The sequence below is a fragment of the Coturnix japonica genome, chromosome 1 (assembly GCF_001577835.2).
Source record: "Coturnix japonica isolate 7356 chromosome 1, Coturnix japonica 2.1, whole genome shotgun sequence".
Lineage (NCBI taxonomy): Eukaryota > Metazoa > Chordata > Aves > Galliformes > Phasianidae > Coturnix > Coturnix japonica.
The window spans coordinates 120,341,347-120,347,681 of record NC_029516.1 but is presented as its reverse complement, the minus strand read 5'-3'; the positions used below and the strand labels follow the sequence as shown (position 1 = coordinate 120,347,681).

Sequence of the window (6,335 nt, the reverse complement as noted above, 5' to 3'; positions counted from 1 at the left end):
TGGGGGTCCCAGAGCTGAACTCAACACTTCAGGTGTGGTCTCTTGAGAGTGGAATAGGGGGGAAACATCACCTTCCTCAGACTTCTGCTTTTGGTGCAGCCCAGGACATAAGCCACCAGAGCAGATCTGCTTCTGAAATGAACATCTGGCTTGGAAAAAAAGATCAACTCTAACCCACCTACCAGTGGGAAACCACTGCAAGAAGACAGAAAAATCCCCTAGTTTTCCAGCCTCACTGAAGGATTCACTAATTCCACTGTCCTAAAAATGGCCCAGTGTGGCCCAAAGCTCCTTCTTCTGCCGCGCTGCTCAGCCACCAGCGCAAGTGAAGCTGCAGCACGGCAGGATAAGACCTGTTTGCAAGCATTGCCCAAGGTAAGTCTGTTTTGCTTCCTTGTTCGTGGCACCCTGACAAGGTCAGGACGAAGCATCTGGCATTGAATGACTAACCCAAGGCCGCTGTGTGAGTCAGCAGCCGCGGTCCAACAAGATTCAGGAATGCTGATTGCCAGGTCTTCCTGTCACCACCAGATAATGCTTTCCCCACAGCTGCCCCAGCAAAGCTCTCATGGGTGCACATGGTGTGGAAATACCTCCCGTAATGAGGATTTCCCACTGCAGTTCTTGGCAAAGTTGAACTGCTGCAGATTTATGAGCCTCTGTTCAGATCTTCTCTAATTCCTCTTTTGAAACCCCATTACCTCCATCTGTGCTTCCTTTTGCATCAATCAAGCCATTTTTACTCGATGGGCTGTTTTTTTGTTTGTTTGTTTTGTTTTTCACAAGCTCCCAAAGAATTTCACCAAGTGAATTGAGCCGACTCCTTCATTATTGGCATCTTGTGTGCAAACATATGCAGCCCATTTAAGGAAAAACCACAAATCAGCACAATTGTGGGTTTTTTTTCTGAAGAAAGCAGAGAAGTTCTGAGTTTCATGCAAAGCAAAGCAGTTTAATTGGGGGAAAAAAGAAAGTGTTAACCAACAAAATGGCAGTACTACGTGATTCAGAAACATCACTCAGAAAAATATTTTTCCAACGCCAGTTGTATTATTACTTTGTAGCTTCCACTTCAACTGCCTTCAAAGAGTGAGGATCAGATTAAGCCTGATGCTGAAGAGTGACTGAAGAAGTGGACCTGGACTATGCCAGCTCTGAGATCTGTCGGCAGAGTGTTGGTCACCCTGGGCGAAACCACCCAACAAAACACCATTATAAGAAATGAACAGAGCTGATGGCCAGGGCCAACGTTCTTCCATATTGCCTCAGTGCCAAAGCTGTTCAGTACCTTGTAACTGATACATTTTTAATATGATGAGGTATTATTTGCTACCCGTTATATTTCTCATCTGTGTGGGAGGGGAGGATGCACTCAGTGAGTAGCACCAATTTGCTTTATGGGTGCAGTGACAAATCCAGCTTGTAAACAGGCAAATAGCCCGATATAATATTTGAATGCTTATTGTGACTGCTAGTCACAATGAGCCTGCTGAAATTTGCTTTCCATCTCTGCTAGCAGGCATTGTTGGGATCCTACTGATTTGCCATCTTCATGTGACCATTTTTAGGCCGCCTTTTGTCTGCCTCCACTCCTTTGGAGCACTGCAGTTTTCACAGCTCTATCCAGCCCTGGATAGAATCACAGGATGGCCTGGGTTGGAAAGGACCATAACAATCATCTGGTTTCAACTCCCCTGCTATGTGCAGGTTTGCCAGCCACCAGACCAGGCTGCCCAGAGCCACATCCATCCTGGCCTTGGATGCCTCCTTGGACAACCTGTTCCAGCGCATCACCACCTCTGCATGAAAAACTTCCTCCTAATATCTAACCTAAACTTCCCCTGTGTTAGTGTAAAACCATTCCCCTTGTGTTATCACTGGCCACCCTTGTGAACGGTCATTCTCTCTCCTGTTAATACATTCCCTTCAAGTATGGAAAGCCACAATGAGTCTCCCTGAAGCCTTCTCTTCTCCAAGCAAGTGGAGAGTAGTGCCAACTTGAACTTACATGTCAACAGTGATTTATGTAAAATAGTTCCTCTCTACAACATCTTTGCCATCAGCTTATTCCTGGGACTTCAGAAGAGCTGGTGAAGATGGTTACAAGCTGCTCCTCCAACAGAAAGATATTCTGGTGGTGTGTGATGGGAAGAACTCTCAGGGGCTTCCCACTGTGTTTGTTTGAAACTACAAACCCACGGTCAGTGCACCGTGTCAGCCCTCAGAAGGGCTCCCGACAGGCACTGAGTTGTGTCCTTCTATCACACCCTGCTGCTTTCCAGTTCTCAAATACTTCCTCCTTTCTCTCACAGAAGGTGATCTGTTCCTTGTTATACATGTTTCTGTCAGCTCCTGTCTAGACCAAAGCAATGCCACATTTATGAGCAAGAAGCCATAGATCCTTAGGAAACTCCAGCAGAAGGCCGTGGCACTCCTCACCACCACAGGCTATGACAAGAACCTTCCTTCTTTGGCTTTTTAAACTGATGACTCTAGCCCATGTCTCTGACCTTCCAAGTATTCAGTAGCCTGGGTCCCTAATTGTCCTAGGGCTTCTGTATATGGTTATCACTTTATCTTCAGTGTGCTTGGTAGGCAAAGGCTTGAAGGTCAAACAGTTATTTCAGTAAGCCAGTTAGTCCTCACACCTCTCATCTGCTCAGAGTAGATGCACAGCAGCCCTGTATGCACGGAGAACTCAAATCAGGTGCTATTGGGAACCTGCTTAATAAAAGTTCCCTGAAGTTTGGGTATTGCTCAAGGCACTGTTCTTAGGACAGATTCCTCCATAATAGTAACTTTTATCAGTCAACATGATATGCGTACGTCTGGATGACATACTACTCTATCATACTTGGATATCAAAGCAGATACCTGAAGAATGCATGAGAATGCATTCATTCATTAGTAAGGATTACAGTAGTATGTTTTATCCTGATTATTTTTTTCCCCTCAGCTCATTTATCTCTGCAATGAGGAGGTCTCCAGGATGGTTACGCAGACATAGGAAGACCAGGCCACACAAAACAACCATCATCAGGCACACAGAAGAGCTCAGTTTCCATGGAGGCACCTATACCTACAAGCATCTAAATTTTACCGCAGAAAAACTGGCTAAAAAACAGGCCCTGAGAGCTGCTGCTTCAGGCTATTTGAACTTAGTGCAAACAGCTGTGACTGAAAGCCACCCTGACTCTGCAGCATGACTAGCAGCACCACTGATGAGGCAAGCATTGAAACTGGTCACAGCACAGGTATGTTGACCTTTCTGCAGCAGAACTTTGGCTTTTGGGGGGCGCATAAATAGGTTGTTCTTCTCTGATCTACTAAGCCTGTGGTTAGACGCCACAGAGTTGAAAATATAAATTGTCACTACCCTGCAAAGCACTTTTCACAGTCATATGTAGAATTAACAACAGTATTTTTGAGGTCTGGACAGACAAACTCTGATGCTGTGTGTGCTGACTACCTCTGCCCTTGAACATAGCCTCCCGTATCCTTACACTTTAGGTGTATCTGCTAGAGCTGAGAGCATGTCATTTACACTGGTGTTAAAACGCAGGAAAACCCTTCCACATTAAGGGTTTCAGCAGGCTTTCCTGTTTTCAGCCAAACCCGGATATTGCACCTAGTAGACAACAACACTTCCCTATTTACCCAGATATTTTTAATTTATTAGAAGCAGTCAACCACAGTGCTCGATGTTTTATAATTACAGTACACAAAGGAACAGGATGAACTGGCAGAACATGAGCAGCTGCCTTCCAACAGAAACACACAGAGTGAAATGCTGCTTTTAATGCTATTAAATGCTATAGATTAAAAAAAAAATAAAAATGTACTAATAATGGAAAATTACTTTAGGTTTATCCATGCACAGCTTCTTTTCCATCCTTTTTTCAAGGGCTAAGGTTTTTTGGAATGCACTAATAGCTGACAAATTGGAATTCGGGAGACCAAAGAAGCTTTGTCACACACATGCACAGATGATCTTCCTTTCTTTCAGACTAGCAGGCAGCAAACACTAAGCCCTCTGTCATTAGTGTGTTCATCCATCCCTTATTTGAAGCTCTTCCTAGTTCCCTTCATTTCTTCCTGCATGTAATAATCCACCCTCTAACATGAACCAGTTCTTACACTCATTTGTTGCATAGGTAAAAAAATGAATCAATCAATCAGATGCTGAGCAATACTGAAGTAACTTGCAGAAATCTTGGTTTCAAAGTAGAGTTTGCCCAAAAGAAAGTTATAAATTCAATAATAACTGAACACAAGACTAAAAGAGAGAAAACATCTCTTTCTTGTAGTTCAGAGACAGCACTGAATTACTCACTTAAAATTAACTCCACAGATACGGCTTTGTTTTTTACCTGCTAGAATATGACTTTTCTCAGGCCAGTGCTGGCACATTTTTAACTCAGTGTAGGAACTGGTGTGCAAGGCAGAACATCACAAAGCTTTGCAGTGGCTGCTGGTGTGTTTTAGTGCGGTGTTAGCAAGGCAGCCCACTGGGCACGGGAGTTTCTCAGCAGAATACTTGCTGGAGGTCCGTGGGAATTTCCAACCAGGCTTCAACTGTCTGCAGGAAAGGGAGGTTTCACCCTGTTCTGCTTTTGTTGTGCTGTTCTATTTGTGTGCTAGGAATGGACAGCGAAGGAGGGAAGCAAAAGGAAGCCCCGCAGTGGAATGGAAAAGAGTAAGAAAAGCTCATTGAGAAGGGAATGGATAGATGAGTGTTTCAGAGATGGGAGATTCTTCCAGAAGAAGTGGAGAACCCCTTCAGTATGACCTCCAATTACAATTAATATGAAAGAACCCACCAGCGTGAGCCAAAAGTCTGTATATTCACTCATCCAGAGCAGCTGAAGCTCATCTGCAAGGATCATAGTGGTCCTTTCATCCTTAAGCTACTGGGCTACATCACTCCTGTCTGTCCTTTGCCTGCTGCCCCCCACAAAGCCAGGAAGAAGACAAGGGGTTGCTGGTACATCCCTCCAGATCTCCTTACACCGTGGAATCAGATTACAGTTGCATGTCCTCCGCGTTTAACATGGATAAATATTAGCTGCATGGAAAACAACATCAGAGGCCTAGCTATGCAGTGAATGTTGCATGGACAAGTAATGCTGCAGTGAGGCCAACCCTACATTTTATTCATGTATTTTCACTTGGCCGAGTTACATTTCTACAGAGGCTGTGGCCATGAGTGTGGTGATAACTTCCCACTGAGGTGCAACCTCTGAAAGAAAACCTTCTGCACTTCCTAGAGTTTCTTAGGAAGTGACTGGGAGAAAACTGACAAGATATTTGTCAGGCTAAATGCTCCTTATGGAGAAGTTTCCTAACTGCTTGCAACCTTAAAAACACTACTGCACATAAATGGAGTCAATAATAATTCTAAGGCGATCTATAGCAACAAAGCATTTGAAATCAGTTTGGTTTGGTTTTTTTTTTTAGCTAAGAAAGAAGTTAATTAGATAAAGACATCTGCTGCAGAAGCATAAGGAGTTTGCCGTAAGGTTGTCTGAAGTCACTCACAGCGTATGAAGGTTGTTCCAAAAATAATGCCTCTTGTTTTATTTTGTTAGTCCACAAAATCAGAGGTGGATGTTGGTGGGATGGCAGTAGAAAGTGAACCTTCTTACCAATATTCCATTAACATGATATTGCCATGTGACAGATGGCAGCAGAGCGACAGTCTGACACAACAGCATCTGGCGTGGAAGTGCAATGCTATTGGGCACTTGGTGTCTGCTGTAGTTTCCATGGAAATAAAGAGGGAGCATTACTTTTGGAGCAACCTATGTAACCCATTTGGACACCTACTTGTGTGACCTGCTGTAGAATAACTGCTTTGGCAGGATGATTGGACTCAATCTCTTGAGGTCTACCCATCCCCTGCAATTCTGTGATTCTGTAATGGATGAGAGCTTCCAGGTAATTGCTTGTATGCAATGTATGTTGTATAGCTGACGTCTTACAAGGTGTTTTCCTCATCTGTCACACGCATTTCAAAATTACAAAATTATTTTATTGTATTTGAATGCACTAACGTGGTGAAGTATGAAGTATGTGTCTTCAGGATCCTGGTGTCCCTACCCTAAAAGTGAAGAAATATTAAAACGTTGACTTGGTTTGCTTTTACATATAGCAGGTTTGGAATAAATAAGTTTCTTTTGTAGAGCAGATTAGAATCCCCCACTCTCATTTCTGAAGTCATTAAAGCTGTCAGCGTGAGATTGGCAAAGAGGCACGACTTGTCATGCACCCGTATCCTAAAAATTGCCAAAGTCGTATCAAAATGGAGGAAGTTTTAAAACCCCAGTCTGGCTGAG

At 43.7% G+C, this 6,335-nt stretch overlaps 1 long non-coding RNA gene across 2 annotated transcripts; it reads left to right on the top strand.

Moving 5' to 3' along the window:
- Positions 1-286: 286 nt before the first annotated feature.
- On the top strand, positions 287-6,335 carry LOC107306898. Of its 2 annotated transcripts, XR_001552296.2 has the most exons (4): positions 287-375; positions 1,065-1,319; positions 2,957-3,254; positions 4,642-6,335. It is a non-coding gene; the product is annotated as an uncharacterized LOC107306898 (long non-coding RNA). The 2 variants fall into 2 exon arrangements; XR_004305808.1 differs by lacking the exon at positions 1,065-1,319 and having other exon boundaries at positions 291-375.